Source organism: Macaca nemestrina, chromosome X (genome assembly GCF_043159975.1).
Source record: "Macaca nemestrina isolate mMacNem1 chromosome X, mMacNem.hap1, whole genome shotgun sequence".
NCBI lineage: Eukaryota > Metazoa > Chordata > Mammalia > Primates > Cercopithecidae > Macaca > Macaca nemestrina.
In genome coordinates this window covers 74,510,308-74,530,490 of record NC_092145.1, presented here as the reverse complement: position 1 = coordinate 74,530,490, position 20,183 = coordinate 74,510,308, and the positions used below count along the sequence as shown (strand labels likewise).

General features: G+C 36.2%; 1 long non-coding RNA gene across 1 annotated transcript in view; it reads right to left on the bottom strand.

Moving 5' to 3' along the window:
• LOC105464441 (uncharacterized) overlaps nt 1–19,964 on the bottom strand; it is a 37,620-nt gene extending 17,656 nt beyond the window's left edge. Inside the window, exons 1-3 of the long non-coding RNA XR_011618299.1 lie at nt 19,129–19,964; nt 256–322; nt 39–146 (exon numbers count right to left, since the gene is read on the bottom strand). This is a non-coding gene — a long non-coding RNA (uncharacterized lncRNA). The remainder of the gene's footprint in view (nt 1–38; nt 147–255; nt 323–19,128) is intronic.
• Between the last annotated feature and the right edge of the window lie 219 nt (nt 19,965–20,183).

The window sequence follows — 20,183 nt, the reverse complement described above, 5'->3', positions numbered from 1 at the left end:
TTTTAAAAAGTTATTCTAAGTAGAGAAGCTATACTTACTTGTGGTGTTGTTAGGGTTGTAGAGTTACTCATTTTATCTTCCATTTGTTGTGTTTGAATATCCAATATTTCAAACTGGTGTTCGAATTTGTTCATCAAGGCAGAAGTCTGTAAAAATAAATATAGTTATTAGAAAAATTTACACTGAAAAGATGCTATCTGAGCATAATTCTTTTTCTTTTTCTTTTTTTTTTTTTTTTTTTTTTTTTTTTTTTACCTTTTCAAGGTTCTACTCCTCAATGAAGCACCCACAGACTTAACTATGCCTCATATGGACTTGTCACCTATTTGGAGGATACAAACAAACAGCATCCTATGATATACACAGTCTCAAAATTTTTGTAGTCTAATAAATATATTACTTACAAATCAACTTATGAAACTTGTCTACTTTTTCTTTAACAGTAAATATACAATGTTATGCATTTATAGTCTAGGCATTGGCTATCTTATTTCTTTGACTTTCACTTCATTAAAAGACAACTAATTCAACCATTGTTGAAGACAGTGTGGTGATTCCTCAAAGACCTAGAGACAGAAATAGCACTCGACCCAGCAATCTCATTACTGGGTATATACCCAAAGTAATATATATCATTCTACTACAAAGACACATGCACACATATGTTTATTGCAGTACTATTCACAATAGTAAAGATATGGAATCAACCTAAATGCTCATCAATGACAGACTGGATAAAGAAAATGTGGTATATATACACCATAGAATACTATGTAGCCATTAAAAAGAATAAGACCATGTCCTTGACAGGGACATAGATGGAGCTGGAAGCCATTATACTTAGCAAACTAATGCAGAAACAGAAAACCAAACACCGCATGTTCTCATTTATAAGTGGGAGCAAAATGATGAGAACACAAGGACACATAGAGGGGAACAATGTGCACTGGGACCTACTGGAGGGTGAAGGGTGGGAGGAGGGAGAGGATCAGGAAAAATAACTAATGGATACTATGCTTAATACCTGGGTGATGAAATAATCTGTAAAACAAACCCCCATGGCACACATTTACCTATGTAACAAACCTATACATCCTGTACATGTATCCCTGAACTTAAAATAAAAGTTTTTTAAAAGACAATTAAATCTTAGTTCAAAATCCACTGCCAAAATCACTTTCCTCACCAAGTACTTTGAATATGTTGCACCTTTACCAGCACCCTGCAGCACCCTGCAACAAATTTAGAGTTCTGGTAACTCAATACTCTTATTAAACTTAAATGAAGAGTTCTTATTATTTATAGATCTCAAGTCTTACCCTGCCCATTGTTACTGCATTTTGAACTCTGGCTGCCACAGCATCAACTCTAGCACTCACTCTTAAGAAATCAATTGCTTGCTTTTTCTGGTGGATTGTATTTTCAGCATGTATTCTTAGAGCTTGCTTATTGCCTTTCTGAATGGCCTGTTTTAAACAGAGCAAAAGTAAATAAAGGCAAAAACAAAGATCAAAAGTAAATATTGGCAAAGACAGAGAGCAAAAGTACACATATTTTAAAAAGAGGAAAATAATCCCAAATTAACCTATAATCTGTAAGAGCTTATAATTAGCTTTTCAGGAAATAATTATGCCCTTAATTATTAAGAGAATATATAGTCCTATAATTTTTAATCTTATGATTAGAAAATATATGTTCATTGATAGTTTAAGAAATTAGAACACAGGCCGGGCATGGTGGCTCACGCTTGTAATCCCAGCACTTTGGGAGGCCAAGGCAGGCGGATCATGAGGTCAGGAGTTCGAGACCAGTCTGACCAACATGGTGTAACCCCGTCTCTACTAAAAATACAAAAATTATCCAGGTGTGGTGACACGTGTCTGTAATCCCAGCTACTCAGGAGGCTGAGATAAGGGAATCACTTGAACCCGGGAGGTGGAGGTTGCAGTGAACCAAGATCACGCCACTGCACTCCAGCCTGGGCAACACAGACTCTGTTGAAAAGAAGGGACGGGGAGGGGAGGGGAGGGGCGAACATAAAACTGTAAAAAATTGCCCATAATAACATCACTGAGCCATTACCACTGTTAATATTTTAGCATAGGGCATTTCAAGTACGTAAATATATTTATTATCATATAAATATATTACAAAAGTACATACATAGAGCATATTGTTTTGGAACTTGTTTTTTCATGTTTTTTATATATATATATATTTTTTAAATGTTTTAAAGTCAAAAATATATAACTACCTCATTATTTCTAAAGGCTGAACTGTAAGGATGTACCATTAACCAGGGTTTTCATGTGCTGCAAACACTACTGATGGTACAGTAAATGATACTACATGTTATATAGATGTAAGTTTCTTTTCTATGCATTTATTTAAATGTGTATATGAAAATAATGTTAACTAACATAAATCCATGTTTTTTTTTCTGGCGTAAAAACTTAGGACAGGGCTAAAGTTAAGTCAATTTAAAAGAAAAGTAAATGAATAGCTCACACGGTCCTCCAATATGGCAAAACCAAGAAGGTAATTAGATTGTTTGCAACTCAAGGGATAAATGCTTGAGAGGATGGATACCCCATTCTCCTTGATGTGCTTATTTCATATTGCATGTCTGTATCAAAACATCTCATGTGCCTCATAAATACATACACCTACTATGTACCCACAAAAATAAAAAAAAAAATTTAAAGTGACTGCAATTTGACAATGAAGATTGGATCCCTGATTATTATATATTTTTTTCAATTCTTCAATAATATAAACAGCAATGTGATAACCACACTAGTACATGCAACCCTACACCCTTTCCAAGAATCTTTATAAGTTCCCAGATTCAGAATTACTGGATGCAGAGGTATGCACAATTTTAATTGTCCCACACCGAACTCTGGTAGGGACTTACATCTCTTCCAGCAGTATAAGAGAGTTTCTGTTTCTCTTGCATAGTTATCAATATGCGGTATTATGAGATATATCTGAGAGGTGAAAAGTGGTAGATATTTGTATTTCTTTGCTTAAAAGTGAGGTTAAACTTTTTATGCTTAACCATTTGTACTTCTTCTTTCTTGAGCCATTTGTGTCTTTGTCCACCTTTCCTGGGCTTTTTCTTATTGATTTGCAAGAACATTTCATACGAAAATTACTTCTTGTTAAATATGGCCTTTTCTAGGATTGTTCTATTTTGTGTACGTTGGACAGGATATAAAAATGTCTAATTCTTTTATGGTCAGATATTTCCTTTATGGTTGTTTACTATGTTCAGAACATCCGTCTGCATCTCAAGGTAATTTTGGCATTTTAATCTTTTATTTACTAAATTTAGCATTTATTTTGGTGAAAAGTATAATGTAGTGATCTATAGTTTTCTAATGCCATTTACTGAAGTATTCCCTCGTTTCCTCCTTAAATATATTTAAAATATTCTTGTCTGGTGCCTAATTTTATTTTAGCTAGTTTTAAAATTAACATTATAAAAGAAATGCACGCACATGGGTACAGTATTCAAGTAGAAAGGAGCACATAGTTAATAATCGGGTTTTCCTCCTACCCCAGTTGCCCTGTCTCATATCCTAGAGGTAACTGTCTTAATATACATACATTCATTTATTCAAATATTTATTGAGCATCTAGCAAATGCCAGACAGTATTCTAGGCACATTGAATTCAGTAGTGAACAAAAAAACACACACAAAAAAACCCTGTTGTTATGGAGCTTATATTTTGGTTAAAGAATCTGACAATAAACCAGATAATTAAAATATATAGTATGTTAAGTAGTGGCAGGTATCAGAAAGTAAAAATAGAGCAGGGAATGAAGCTAGGAAGAGTTAGGATTGGGGTTGTTGAAATTTTACAGAAGACAGCCCAGAGAGGCTTACTGTGAAGGTGACATCTAAGTAAATATCTGAAAGAAAAATGGTTTTCTCTCTGCTGAAGGAAGATAAGAAGATAGACATATGGATATTCAGTACAGCAGCAAGAAAAAGAGCAAAAAAGGGGAACTTATGCAAGCATGTGTCACACAGTAGTACAATGTGTCTGAAGCAGAGTGAATGAAGGGGAGAAGAGGAGATAGAGTCAGATAGGTAATGGTCAGATCATATATGGCTTTATAAGCCATTTTAAGACTCTGGCTTTACTTGGAGTAGGATGAGACCAATAAACAATTTTGAACAGACGAGTGACATGATCTGGCTTCTGTTTTTAAAATGCTGTCTCTGGCTGCTGTGTTAAGATAATACTTAGGGGACAAAAGTTAGGAACATGGAGACAAATTAGAAGTTCACTGTACTAACTGAGGAAAGATATAATGATTGCTTGGGTCAAGGTAGGTGCATTAGAGATTAGATAAGAAATGATTAGATTTTGAATATATTTTAAAGGTAGAAATGATAAGATTTGCTGATAGATCAGATGTAGAGTATGAAAAAGCAGAGGGCTTAAACATGACTGTACTCTAATAATATTTGGTTCTGATTTTGTCTAACAGAATTACCTTTAACTGATTAAAAAAAAAAAAAACATATTGGAAAGGACGCCACATAAGGGCTTCAGTTTTAAGTTTGGTTTGCTCCTTGGACATCCTGGAGTTCAAGGGAAAAGGCTAGGCTAGAGATGTACATTGGGAAGTCATATTGCGACAAAAGCTAGTGGTAGATCAACTGACCATTAAACCAAAGTAAAAGCTTCAATATTAGTGAATGGTGGTGGTATAACTCTAAATGGATTGAGTACAGCAGAGAATGAAAGGAGAGGAATTAGAAAGAATTAATAAATATAGATGACTCTTTCATACAGTTTTGTTAGAAATACAAAGAGAAGGAAGGATAGCAAGAGGTTAAAATGGAGTCAGGAGACAGTTTTTTTGTTTGTTCGTTTGTTTTTGTTTTTGTTTCAAGATGGAGTTTCGCTCTTGTTGCCCAGGCTGGAGTACAATGGTGCAATCTTGGCTCACTGCAACCTCTGCTTCCTGGGTTCAAGCGATTCTCCTGCCTCACCCTCCTGAGTAGCTGGGATTACAGGCATGTGCCAGCACACCCAGTTAATTTTGTATTTTCAGTAGAGATGAGGTATCTCCATGTTGGTCAGGCTGGTGGCGAACTCCCAACCTCAGGTGACCTGCCCACCTCAGACTCCCAAAGTGCTGATATTACAGGCGTGAGCCACCACGCCCAGCTGTCAGGAGACAGCTTTTAAAGATTTAAGGATGTTTGTATGCTGATAGGATTGATTCAGGAGAAAAGTAACTGGTGACACAGGAGAGAGAACTTCTAGGGCAGTAACATCTGGTAGGAGAGAGGGACGGAACCTAGTACACAAAGGGAGAAGTTGGCCTTTGCTAGGAGTATGGACAGTTTATGTATCGTATGAAGGGAAGGGAAAGTTTCCGGGCAGAGATGCAGGTAGGTATAGTAGTCAGAGATTTCTCAATGAAATAGAAAGCATGGTCATTAGCTGAAAGTGAGAGTGGGAGAGGAGTTTTTTTGAGGTTTAAAAAAGAGAAGAAAAAACATAAAATTGCCATTTTAGAGAGAGGAAGAATAAATGGATTATGGAAATATCACCAAGTCACATGGATTCTCTTCCCTTTTAAATTGAACAACTTCACAAGATGTAAATAACAATCAAAACATACTCTCTGACCCAGCAATTTTACTTCTAGGAACTCACACTAAGGACACAATCAAATTAACATAAAGATTTATAACTCCATCTCTAAAAAAAAAAAAAAAAACTTAGTTGGGCATGGTGATGTGTGCCTGTAGTCCTGGCTATGAGGGAGGCTGGGCTGGGAGGATCACCTGAGCCTGGGAAGTTGAGGATAGAGTGAGCTGTGATCACGCCACTGCACTACAGCCAGGGCTGGAGACCCTGTCTCAAAAAAACAAAACAAAACAAAAAAACAAACAACAAAAAGATGCTTATACTGAAAACTACAAAACACTAAGAAAAATTAAAGAATTCTCAATAAATGGAAGGACAGATCACGCTCGTAGATTGGAAAGCTTGACATTATAAAGATATCAATTCTCCCCAAATTTGTCTATAGGTTCCATGTAACCCCAAACAAAATCTTAACACTACATAGAAGGGAGATTGAAGAAATTGCAATTACGCTTAACAATATGAATGAATCTCACATATATGCTGAGCAAAAGGAAGCCAGACACAGAGGGTCCATGCCATGTAAATCCACTTATATAAAAGTTCAGAAAAAGACAAAAGTAATCCGTGGTGTTTGAAAGTCAGGAGGGAGTTTACTCTCAGTGGAGTAGTGCCTGTTAAGGGAGGATAAGGAGACTTATATTCTGGTAAGTTCTGTTTTCTCATCTAAATGCTTATATCATTTGTGAAAATTCATCAAGAAGCTGTACTTGTATGATTTCTGCATGTTACCTCAATTAAATTTCTACTTTTAAAAAATGCAAAAAAAAAAAAGAATGTTCACTTATGGTGCTATTTAAAGTAACAAAAAATAGGTTAGCTATCACTTATATGTCCAATAATAAAAGGAAAATTAAGTAACTTACATTAATATGATAGAATATTGTTTTATTAATCTAAAAAGTCAAGTTTCAAACAATAGCTAATCACAATATAAATAATATGCAAAGGGGGTAGGCAGGTCCCTTCATCCATTTGTATATCTACTAACACTCATTGAAAGCCTATTATGTATCAGGCACTGGGGATACAAAACTGAGTAGGACAAGGTCTCTACTGGTAGAAAGAGACCCCCTCCCAAAAAAAAAAAAAAAGGAAAAAAAAAAGGCAACTATATTAGTAGCAAGTCCTTTATTGAGAATAAAACAGGACAATACAGTAGGGTAACAGAGTAGATGGGCCACTTTAGGCTGGGTAGTTAGGAAAGGTAACTTGAGGGAAATAACATTAAGGTTGAAAACTGAATGGCCAGAAGGAAACAGCCCTGCAAAACTCTGAAGGGAAAAAAATCTGTTCAGGTAGAGGAAATGCCTAATGCAAAGTCAAGACAAGGTTAAGGGAGATGTGTTCCAGGAAAAATGTGAAGTCCACTGTGTGCTGGAGTAGTGTGACTGAAGGGGAGAGTAGTAAGGGATGAGGTTGGAGTTGCATGCAGGGCCAGATCATTTAGAGCTTTGATGGTAAAGATTTTGGATTTTGTTCTGGTGCATTGGGAAGACACTGAAGGGCTCTAAGCAGCACAATGACATGATCACGCTCTACTGTTAAATGACCACTCTGGCTATTGAGGAAATAATTGGCCATAGGGGGCAATGGTAGATGCAGAAAGACCAGCTGAGAGCTCAGGGCAGTAGGGCAGACAAAAAATGATGTGATTTGGCTTAGGACATTAGCAATGGAGGTGGTGAGACCTAGTCAGCTTCAGGATACATTCTGAAGGTAGACTTGCTATGAACTGGATGTGGGATAAAAGAGTAAGTAATGATGACTCCCTGGCTTCTGGCTTAAACAAATGAGTGCAGAGTTGCCATTGACTAAAATGGAAAATACTGCAGCAGAAGAGTAATGATTATGCTTTAGTGTAAACAGGGGTAGAAGTCAAGCATTCTAGTTTTTGAAAATACTAGGTTTGTGATACCTGTTAGATACCCAAGGAGAGATGGCAAAATGATTGCCAGATATGAGAGTCTATAGTACAAGGAAGAAATAAGGGCGATGAAGGTATCTATCTTCCCATTCTTACCTCTCATTCATACCTCAACTTGCTGTAACCTGGATTTTGCCTCCTTCACTCTACTGAAATTGCTCTTCCTAAGGTCTTCACTGTCATTCTACTGGCTGTATTTTAACCTTCTTACTTGCTAGATTTTGTCCTGCCAACCATTCATTCTCTCCTTGAATCTCCCTTCTCCCCAGGCTTCCAATATACCTCTTTTACTCCTGGTTCTCCTTCCTACTTCTCTGGTTGTTCCTTTTTGAACCTTTTTGGTTCTTCTTTTCCCACCTTCCATCCCCAATCCCATTTAATATTGATGTTTACCGTATAGGCTTCTTCAACCTGATGTAGTCCTCACTCCTTACCCTCATCTCCCTGATCAATCCCATCCATGTGGATTTATTTCTGGGCTCTTTATTCTGTTCCATTGATCTATGTGTCTGCTTTTAAAGGGATCACTGTTTTCATGATCATAAAATTTATAACTCTCAAATTAGTTTAAAAAAATGAACAAAAAAAGACACAAAGGTTATGAACAAGTAGGTCACAAATAAAAATGCCCAGCCATGAAAAGATGCTCAAACTTATTCACAAGAAATACAAACTGAAACAATGAAATACCTTATTTTACCAATCATATTGGCATAAGACTAGTTTTTTAATATCTAACGCTGGCAAGAGAGTAGAGAAACTGGCATTGTTGAATAGATGGAGAACTGTTCACCTTGCTTTTCTCATTAGCAGTATTCTGTTTCAATATACATGCTTATCTCAGTCTTTTCAATGTCTCTGTAGTACTCTATTATAAGACAGTTTCATAATATAATGAGCAAGAGGGTTGTATCTATTTTTATTTATTTTCTGTTTATGGCAAATGATGCTATACAGATGAAATCTGGCATGTCCACAAACATATGCAAATATGTCTTCAGGAAAAATTCCTAGAAATAGCATTACTATATCAAAAAGTACATGAATTTACATTTTGGAGATATATTGCCAAACTGCCTTCCAAAATTATAATAATTTTCATTCTCATCGAAGTATTATGTGCCTGTTTCCCCATGCCTTTGATAACAAAACATATTAGCAAACTTTCTGGTATTTCTAAGCCTGAAAAATACTATTTTAATTATATTTTACTTAATTTTTATAATTTTTATTTTTAGTGGGTACATGGTAGGTGTACATATTTATGGGGTACATGAGAGGCTTTGATACAGGCATGCAATATGAAATAAATACATCATGAAAAAAGGGTTATCCATCCCCTCAAACATTTATCCACTGAGTTGCAAATAATCCAATTACACTTTTTATTTTTAAACATATGGTTATTATTGACTATAGCCACTCTATTGTGGTATCAAGTAGTAGGTTGTGTTCATGATTTCTAACTATTTTTGTACCCATTAAGCATTCCCACATCTGTCCCAGCCCCACATTACCATTCCCAGCCTCTGGTAACCATCCTACTACACTGTATGTCCATGAATTCAATTGTTTTTATGTTTAGATCCCACAAATAAGTGAGAACATGTGATTTTTGTCTTTCTGTGCCTGACTTATTTCACTTAACGCAATGATCTCCAGTTCCATCCATGTTGTTGCAAATGACTGGATCTCATTCTTTTTATGGCTGAATAGTAGTTCTCCATTGTGTATATGTAAATTTTCTTTATCCATTCATCCGATGATGAATACTTAAGGTGCTACCAAATCTTAGCTGTTGTAAACAGTGCTGCAACAAACACAGGAGCGCACATCTCTCTTCGATATACTGATTTGCTTTCTTTATAGTATATACTCAACAGTGGGACTGCTAGATCATATGGTAGTTCTATTTTTAGTTTTTTGAGGAACTTCCAAACTGTTCTTCATAGTGGATGTACTAACTTATATTCCCATCTAAAGTATACAAGAGTTCCCTTTTCTCCACATCCTCCCATTTGTTCTTGCCTGCCTTTTGGACACAAACCATTTTAACTGAACTGAGACGATTTCCCATTGTAGTTTTGACTTACATTTCTCTGATGATCAATGATGTTTATAGCACCTTTGTTTGCCATGTGTACGTCTTCTTTGGAGAAAGGTCTATTCAAATCTTTTGGCCATCTTGTGATCAGATTATTAGATTTTTTTTTCTATAGAGTTGTTTGAACTCCTTATATATTCTGGTTATTAATCCCTTGTCAGATGAGTAATTTGCAAATATTTTCTATCTTTCTGGAGGTTGTCTCTTTACTATGTGAATTGTTTCCTTTGCTGTGCAGAAGCTTTTTAACTTGATGTGATCCCATTTGTTCACTTTTGCTTCGGTTACCTGGACTTGTACAGTATTGATCAAGGAGTTTTTTGCCCAGATATATGTCCAGATTTACCCAAATGTTTTATTGTAATAGTTACATAATTTGAGGTCTTAGATTTAAGTCCTTAATCTATTTTGATTTGATTTTTTTGTATATGGAAAAAGATAAAGGTCTAGTTTCATTCTTCTGGATATGAATATCCAGTTTTCCCAGCACCATTTAATGTAGAGACCGTCTTTTCTCCAGTGTACATTCTTGGCGCCATTGTGGAAAATAAGTTTGACAAAAATGTGTGGATTTGTTTCTGGGTTCTCTATTCTGATCCACTGGTCCATGTGTCTGTTTTTATACTGGTACCCTGCTGTTTTGGTTACTATACCTCTAGTATAATTTGAAGTCAGGTAATGTAATTCTTCCAGTATTGTTCTTTTTGTTTAACATAGTTTTGGCTATTCTTGATCTTCTGTGGTTCTCCATACATATTAAGATTGTTTTTTTCTATTTCTATAAAGAATGTCATTGGTATTTTGACAGGGATTACGCTGAATCTGTATACTGTTTTGGGTAGTATGGACATTTTAACAATATTTATTCTTCCAATCCATGAACATGGAATATTTTTCCTTTTTTTTTGTTGTTGTTGTTTTTTGTTTTTTGGTCCTCTTCATTTTTTTAAATCAAGGTTTTATAGTTTTCATTATAGAGATCTTTCACTTCTTTGGTTAATTCCTAGGTATTTAATTTTCTGTGTGGCTATTGTAAATGGGATTACCTTTTAAATTTCTTTTTCACATTGTTCACTGTTGGCACAGAGAAATGCTACTGATTTTTGTATGTTGATTTTGTATCCTGCAACTTTACTGAGTTTCCTGATCAGTTCTAACAGTTTCCTTGTGGAATCTTTTGGATTTTTCCAATATCACCTGCAAACAAGGATAATTTGAATTCTTCCTTTCCAACTTGGATGCCCTTTGTATCTTTCTACTGTCTGATTGCTCTAACTAGGACTTCCAGTACTATGTTGAATAACAATTGTAAAAATAGGAATCCTTGTCATGTTCCAGATTGAGGAAAGGCTTTCAGTTTTTTCCTCATTAAGTATACTAGCTGTGGGTCTGTCCTATATGGCATTTATGATGTTGAGGTATGTTCCTTCTATACCCAGTTTTTTGAGGGTTTTTTTTTTTTTTATCATGAATGGATGTTGAATTTTATCAAGTTTTTTTCCACATCAATTTAAATCATCATATGATTTTTGTCCTACATTCTGTTGATATAATGTATCACATGGGTTGATTTGTGTTTGTTGAACCATCCTTGTATCCCAGGGATAAATCCCACTTAGTCATGATGCATGCCCTTTCTAATTTACTGTTGAATTTGGTTTGCTAGTATTTTGTTGAGGATTTTTGCATCAATATTCATGAGTGATGCCAGCCCGTAGTTTTTTTTTTTTTTTTTTTTTTTTTTTTTTGTGTGTGTGTGTGTGTGTGTGTTTGCTTGTTTTTTGTTTTGTTTTTTTTGTTTTTGGATGTGTCTTTGTCTGGTTTTAGTAGCAGGGTAATACTGGCCACAAAGAATGAGTTTGAAAGTGTTCCCTCCACCTCCGTTTTCCCAAATAATTTGAGTAGGATTGGTATTATTAGTTCTTTAAATGTTCGGTATAATTCAGCAGTGAAACCATCATGTCCCAGGATTTTCTTTACTGGGAGAATTTTTGTTACGATTTCTATCTTGTTACTTGTTATTGGTGTGTTCAGGTTTTGGATTTCTTCCTGGTTCAATCTTAGTAGGCTGTATACATCTAGGAATTTGTCCATTTCTTCTAGATTTTTCCCATTTATTGGCATATTGTTGCTCACAGTAGTAACTAATGATCGTTTGCATTTCTGCAGTATCAGTTGTAATATCTCCTTTTTCATTTCTTATTTTACTTAGATATTCTCTGTTTTTTTTATTCTGGCTAAACGTTTGACAATTTTGTTTAACTTTTCATAAAACCAACTTTTCATTGATCTTTTGTCCTTTTTTTATTTCAATTGCATTTCTTTCTGCTCTGACCTTTATTATTTCTTCTCTTCTACTGTTTTTGTTTGGTTTACTCTTGCTTTTCTGGTTCTTTAAGAGGCACCGTTAAATTGTTTATATAGTTTTCCCTGTTTTTTGTTGTAGGCACTTAGAGCTATACATTTCCCTCTTAGTATTGCTTTTGCTGTATCCCACCAGTTTTGGTATGTTTCCATTATCATTTATTTCAATAAATATTTCAATTTCCTTCTTAATCTCTTCGTTGACCTACTGATCATTTGGGAGCATTTCCATGTAGGTGTAGAACTTCCAAAACTCCTTGTTATTAATTTCTAGTTTTATTCCATTGTGGTCAAAGAGGATGCTTTATTACATTGTGGTCAGAGAAGATGCTTCATATTATTTCAGTGTTTGTTTTTTTTTTTTTTTAACGTTTTAAGATTTGTTTTGTGGCCTAACATACGGTCTGTCCTTAAGAATGATCATGTTCTGAGAAAGAGAATGTGTATTCTGCAGTTCTTGTACGAAATGTCCAGTAAATATCTATTAGAACCTTTTGGTCAATAGTGAATATTTAAGTATAATGTTTCTTTGCTGATTTTCCTCTGGAAAATTGATCAAATTCTGAAAGTGGACTGTTAAAGTATCTAGCTTTTATTGTGTTGGGGCCCGTCTATCTCTTTAGCTCTAATAATATTTCCTTTATATATCTGGGTGCTCCAGTGTTGGGTGCATATATGTTTTTTAAATTGTTATACCTTCTTGATGAATTGACCCCTTTTTACCATTATATAGTAACATTCTTTGTCTCTTCTTATAGTTTTTGTCTTGATATCTATTTTGTTTTAGGTAACTATAGCTACTCCTGCTCTTTTCTGGTTTCCATTGGCATGGAATATCTTTTTCCATTCCTTTTTTTTTTTTTTTCAGTCTATGTGTGTCTTTATAGGTGAAGTGTGTTTTTTGTAGGCAACAGATGAATAAATGGGTCTTGTTTTCATCCATACAGCCAAACTGTCTTTTGATTGGAGGGTTTAGTCTATTTACATTCAATGTTATCATTGATAAGTAAAGACTTACTCTTGCAATTTTGTTATTTGTTTTTTTGGTTCTTTTGTAATCTTCTCTTTCTTCTTTCATTCCTGTCATCCTCTAGTGAAGATGATTTTTCTCTGGTGACAATTTAGTTTTTTGCTTTTCATTTTTTGTGTATCCACTGTGTTTTTTGGTTTGAGGTTACCATGAGGCTTGCAAATACTGTCTTGTAACTCATTATGTTAACCTGATAACAACTTAACACTATTTGCATAAACAAACAAGTGAAAAGAAAACTAATAAAAACTTTACCTTAACTTCGTCCCTCACTTTTTAACTTTCTATTGTTTCTATGTATATCTTATTGTACTATGTCTTGAAAAGTTGTTGTAGTTATTATTTTCAATTGGCTAATCTTTAAGTCTTTCTACTTAGGATAAGAGTAATTTATACACCACAGTTACAGTGTTATATTATTTTGTGGTTTTCTGTGTACTTACTATTACCAGTTACTTTTGTGCCTTCAGATGATTATCTGTTGCTCATTAATATCCTTTACTTTCTGATTGAGGTACTCCCTTTAGCATTTCTTGAAGGACAGGTCTGGTAGAAGTTCCTCAGCTTTTGTTCGTCTGGGAAGGTCTTTATTTCTCCTTCATGTTTGAAGGATATTTTTGCCAAATACACTATTCTAGAATAAAAGGTTTTATCCTTCAGCACTTTAAATATGTCGTTCCACTCTCTCTGGGTCTGTAAGGTTTCCACTGAAAGATTTGCTGGCAGATGTATTGGAGCTCCATTGTATGTTATTTATTTCTTTTCTCTTGATGCTTTTAGGATCCTTTCTTTATCCTTGACCTTTAGGAGTTTATTAAATGCCTTGAGGTAGTCTGCTTTTGATGAAATTGGCTTGGTGTTCTATAACCTTCTTGTACTTGGATATTGATATTATTCTCTAGGTTTGTGAAGTTCTCTATTAGTATCCCTTTCAATGAACTTTCTACCCCTATCTCTTTCTTGACCTCCCCTTTAAGGCCAATACCTCTGATATTTGCCCTTTTGAGGGAATTTTTCTAGATCCTATAGTCATGCTTCATTTTTTCATTCTTTTTTTTCCTTTAGTCTCCTTTGACTGTGTATTTTCAAACAGATTGCCTTCAAGCTCACTGATTCTTTCTTCTACTAGATCCATTCTGCTATTAAAGAACTCTGATGCATTTTTCAGTATGTGAATTGTATTTTTAAGCTCTAGAATTTCTGCTTCTTTGTACTTATTTCAATCTCTCTTAAATTTATCTGATAGAATTCTAAATTTATTCCGTGTTATCCTGAATTTCTTTGAATTTCCTCAACACAGCTATTTTGAATTATCTGTCTGAAAAGTCACATTTCTCTGTTTCTCCAGGGTTGGTCCCTGGTATCTTATTTAGTTCATTTGTTGAGGTCATGTTTTGTTGGATGGTGTTAATGCCTGTAGATGTTCTTTGCTGTCCGGGCACTGAAGAATATGGTATTTATTGTAGTTTTCACTGTATGGCCTTATCTGTAGCCATCCTTCTTGATAATGCTTTCTAGATATTTGAAAAGACTTGAGTGTTGTGATCTAATCTGTTTCTGCTTTAAGAGGCACCCCAAGCTCCATAACCCTGTGGTGCTTGCAGACTCATAGAGGTACCATCTTGATGGCCTTAAACAAGATCCAGGAGAATTCTCTGAATTACCAGGCAGAGACTTTTGTTCTCTTCCCTTACATTCTTCCAGACATACAGAGTTTCTTTCTCTCTCTCTCTGTTCTGAGCCACCTACATCTGGGGTCAGAGTGACACAAGCAACACTGTGTCATACCACCAGTATGACTGCATGGGGCCAGAGCTGATGCCAGCACAGCCTTGGTTGTTACCCAAGTCCTGCTATAACCACTCCCTGACTACTGCTTATGTTTTCTCAAGGTCCTGGGGCTCTACGATCAGCTGTTGGAAAAGCCAGCCAGGCCTATATCCTTCCCTTCAGTGCGGCAAGGTCCTCCAGGCCCCATATGAGTTCAAAAGTGCTGTCCAGGAATCAGGAACTTCAGTCAAAAACCTTAGAAGTCTACCTGGTATTCTACTGTAATTTGGCTGAGCTGGCACTCAAACCACAAGACACAGTCCTTGTCAGTCTTCCTTCCCCTTCCCAAAGACAGAGGAGCCTCACCCCATAGCCAGAGCCACACCTGGCCAGGAGGAGTACTGTCAGGCTATCACTGATGTTTGCTTAAGGGTTAAGGTCTCCTAAGACAGGCTGTGATGAATACTGCCTGGCCAGGGACTCACCCTTCAGGGTAGTGACCTCCCCTATGGCCCAGGACAGGTTCAGAAATGCTGTCCAAGAGTCAAGTCCTGACATAGGGGACCCCAAGAGCCCACTTGGTGCTCTAACCCCCATGGCAGTGTTGGTACGTGAAGCCAGCAAGTCTCAGAGGCTCAATAAGCCCTGAATGTAGCACCTGAGTATCACTGCTGGTTATTCAAGGCTATTATTCAAGGCTATTATTCAGTTATTCAGTTGGCAGGTGATGAATGCTGGCAGGACTGGGTCCTTTCCTTCCTGACAGTGAGTTCCCTCCTGATCTAGAGTGTGTCTAGAAATGTGGCCTGAAAGGTAGGGCCTGGAACAGGGGTTTCACGACTCTGACCAGTGCCCTATCCTGTGGTGGCTTAGCTGGCATCCAAGATGCAAGACAAAGTCTGTCCCACTCTTCCACTTCCTCTCCTCCAGCAAAAGGTGTTTCTTTTGGAGCCACCAGCTGTGCAGCCTGCGATTAATGGAAGGGTGATGCCAACACTCCCTTGACTGCCCCAGGTGGTGTTTCAGTGTGTCATGTGTCCCCACAGTCTACTGTCTCTGGGCCTAGTTTCGCCATAGGACTCACCCAAGAGGTTGTTTTTGTTTTTGGTTTTGTTTTTTTGTTTTTTTGAGATGGAGTCTTACTCTATCATCTATCATCTAGGCTGGAGTGCAGTGGCATGATCTCGGCTCACTGCAACCTCTGCCCTCTGAGTTCAAGCGATTCTCCCGCCTCAGCCTCCCGAGTAGCTGGGATTACAGGTGCCAGCCACCGCATCCGACTACTTTTTTGTATTTTTAGTAGAGACAGGGTTTCACCTTCTTGGCCAGGCTGGTCTTGAACTCCTGACCTCGTGATCCACCATCCTTGGCCTCCCAAAGTGCTGGGATTACAGGCGTGAGCCACCGTGCCTGGCCGAGTTGCAATTCTTATGGCCGAGATTGCCTTTCAAGTTTACCTAGAAACCAAGAGCACTTTGGCCCTAAGTGGTGAGATTTGCAGGCACTCAAGTTCAGACCCCTAGGATTGGTAATTTCCCTCTGGCTAGGGATGGTTTAAATGCTCCCTGTGTGGGTGGGCATCAGCTGAGTTTGGTCTGAAATTCCTTTCTGCTTTAACAGAACAGCACTGAGTTCAATGCCTTATAACTGCTGTCCTCTCCCTCACCCAGTGCCCACAGATGCTCTCTGTACCAGGCTGCAGCCACCAGGGGTGGGAAAGGGGTAGTGTCGTAGATTCATAACTGCTTTTTCTATCTCTTCAGTGCCTCTTTCAGCAATATGAACTTAAAAACAGGTATTGTGAGTGTTCACCTGATTTTCGGTTCTATGAAGGTAATTTTTTCTGCGTAATGTTAGTTGTTAACTGGTGTCCTTGTGGGGGTGGGGGAGTAGGGACGATTGGTACGCTTTCTATTCCACTGTCTTGCTTCTCCTCTGTATCTTAATTTATATTTTAAAAGTAATGTATTTAAAGACTGAGTAAGGGTAAGCTCTTTTGTGTTTAAAAGACATTTTATTTTATATGCTTTGCCTAATTTTTAATAAATTGTTAGCCATTTTCTTATTAATTGGTTTAAGAGCTCTTTACATATTAAACAGATAAGCTTTAATATTTCTACAAATATTCATTCCCAGGGAGTTTTCTTTTAATTACATTTTTAGATGTATAGAATTTTTTTCAACACAGTCAAATTTATCAGTCTTTCTTTTTTGGCTTCTGGGTTTTGTGTTTTGCAGCCCTTCCTCCAAGACTATAAAAAAACTCACCCCTCATTTTCTCTTCTAGTATGTATATGGTTTTATTTTTATGAATTTCTGTATTCGATCCACATAAAACATATGTTGTTACATGGATTTACACATTTTGAAGTCAAACCCTTTGTGAGTACATTTCAATGAAAAGTGACTTTAATATGTTTTAATAAAAAATGATTGTTGTAGGCCATGTGTTGGGAAGTTTGGAAAAATTAACAGTTAAAGGAAGATGAGGACTGAAAAACTAGAGGAAAAGGAAAAGTAAACTGCAAAGAAATGTTGCAAGAGTAGAACTGCAATGCACTAGACACATGCTAAGGAACCACTACTCCTTGTCAGTCAACTGCAAAATAGAAAAATAATTAGGATTGCATATGGTGGAGTAAACTGCATGTTTTAATACTGCTGTGCTTGTCTGAAATTTGATACATTCCTTAATAATTTCTAAACTCCTCAGTATACAAAAATATTAGACCAGAAACCTTTTGGGGGTTTCTTTCTTTGCAATATTTGGTCCATGTTTTTAGAAAGGGATAATCCTAATACATCAACTTTAAGTTTACTTTTTCTGTAGACTTAGCCTAAAGACTTCCATATCCTTTTCTAGAAGTATTCCTCTCATAAAGTTTTCTCAACTGAGAGTATAGACAAAATAACCTAAGTGACTCAATTGACTCATTTTAAGGATTAGACATACACTACTATATATCTGAATATCTAAGGTAATAAACTAAAATAGATCTATAAATACACACTTACAGAAAAGAATTAGCATAGCATACCTTATGCTACTATCCTTAGGTAGGCCTACTTGAAGTTTGACACTTGGCTGGCATCTAGGAACTTGGATTTATGGAAGATTCCCAGAATTTATGAGTGACTCACTGTACCTAAACTGTTTGTGCAAATAATGGTGATTTATGCCAAACACCTGATTTCCTTCTAGGGATCTGGAATTTTGGTATGTGATAGGCAGAATGTGCCCATGACTGACTACTGATAAAAAATGGGAACTCTTAAGCCCAGGGGGACTTCCCTGGTAGACATTTCACATGTATCATGATAAGTAGCTGGAGGAAATAAGCTTGTTCCATGTGACTCCATTGGGAGAGGAATCTTGCCAGCTTGGACATGGATCCTCCAGACTTCACCCTATACACATTTTCCATTTGTTGATCCTGCTTTATATCCGTTTACTCTAATAAATCATAGGCATAAGTACAACTATACACTGAGTTCTGTGAATCCTCCTAGCAAATACACAAATCACAGTAAACATTAATGCAATGTTTAGATATAAAACTTTAGAACCTGTAAAAAATCAAAAATTAGTAAAAAATGTTTAATACTCTTCTTAGATATAAGCTTTATACTTCAGAGTCAGTGGTTTTAGCTATAAATCAAAGGATAGTCTTTAGATGTACGTAACATAGCATAGTTGCAACTTAGCCTTGTGGGTCATAATTGTACATACAAATAGTGTGTGCAATTTAACACAGTAATAAAAAATCCATTTTTTTTTTTTTTTTTTTTTTTGAGACGGAGTCTTGCTCTGTAGCCCGGGCTGGAGTACAGTGGCCGGATCTCAGCTCACTGCAAGCTCCGCCTCCCGGGTTTATGCCATTCTCCTGCCTCAGCCTCCGGAGTAGCTGGGACTACAGGCGCCCGCCACCTCGCCCGGCTAGTTTTTTGTATTTTTAGTAGAGACGGGGTTTCACGGTGTTAGCCAGGATGGTCTCGATCTCCTGACCTCGTGATCCACCCGTCTCGGCCTCCCAAAGTGCTGGGATTACAGGCTTGAGCCACCGCGCCCGGCAAAAATCCATTATTAACTATGTAGGATAATAAGGAATTTATTTAAACGGATTCTTGGCTTAGAATGCTAAAGGTATTAATCTTTCTTCACATGAAATAAACTGTGTATAATTAATCATTGCTCCATGATTAATTGTGCTCATTTCATGAGTTAAAAAAGTAAATACATTAAAAGTGACTTACCTTTTAATCTTGGCCTTTTCAGCCTTTTCTTCTTCATCACATTTCTTGGCATTCCTATTAAGTTCTTTTGCAGCAAACTTCAAGTTAAATAACGGCTCTGAAAAGAGCCATTAAGGTTAAGGCTATTCAAAAAGTTATTTCCCCAACGTAACTACCTGCAAACAAGATGTTAAAATTGTAAAACATATGAGATAAGATTAGTATTAACCAACTAGTCACAATGCTTTTGAGGAACTGGAACAATTTCTTTATTCTACGCTTGTTTTCTGTTAAAAAAAAAAAAAACAAATTAATAAAAACCATTGATTATAAGGGGAGAAATTACTGTGGAGAAACCTGGCAGATACCACTTAACCAAGGTTAACATCACCAGTGATAAAATATTTCAGTATAATTTACATTCTGAAATGATAAACTGAGAGGGGAATAGCATCATTTCTATGGCGTGGTTGCCAAAAACATAACTTTAATATACTCAAGAGAAAACATGAGACAATCCTGAACTGAGAGACATTTGATATAACAGACTAGCATACTTTTCAAGTGCCAAATTCATGAAAAGCAAGGAAAGACTGAAGAAGCAGTCACAGACTGGAGGAGACTAAGGAGCTATGGCAACTAAATGCAATGTAGGATCCTGGAATAGAAAGAGGATGTTAATGGAAATACTGGTAAATCCAAATAAGATCTGTGGTTTAATTATTTATCTTGTAGAGATGTTGATTTCCTTATGTTGATAATTATACTATGGTTCTGTAAGACATTAACATTAGCAAAAGCTTGGTAGAAGGTATACAAGGACTTGCTGTACTACTTTTACAACTTTTCTTTAAATCTAAAATTATTTTAAAACTTTTTAATTAAAAAAGAAAAAATCATTTAAAAAACTACGAATAAAAGCACTCTCATAAATAAAACCAAAATGAATACCATAAATCTTTCATTTTCATGTCACAAACAAAAATAAATATGAAGTATATGCACATATATATGACAAAGTGCTGTGAATTATTTAAAAACCAACCAGATTATGTAATGACTAAATTACTAAGGTA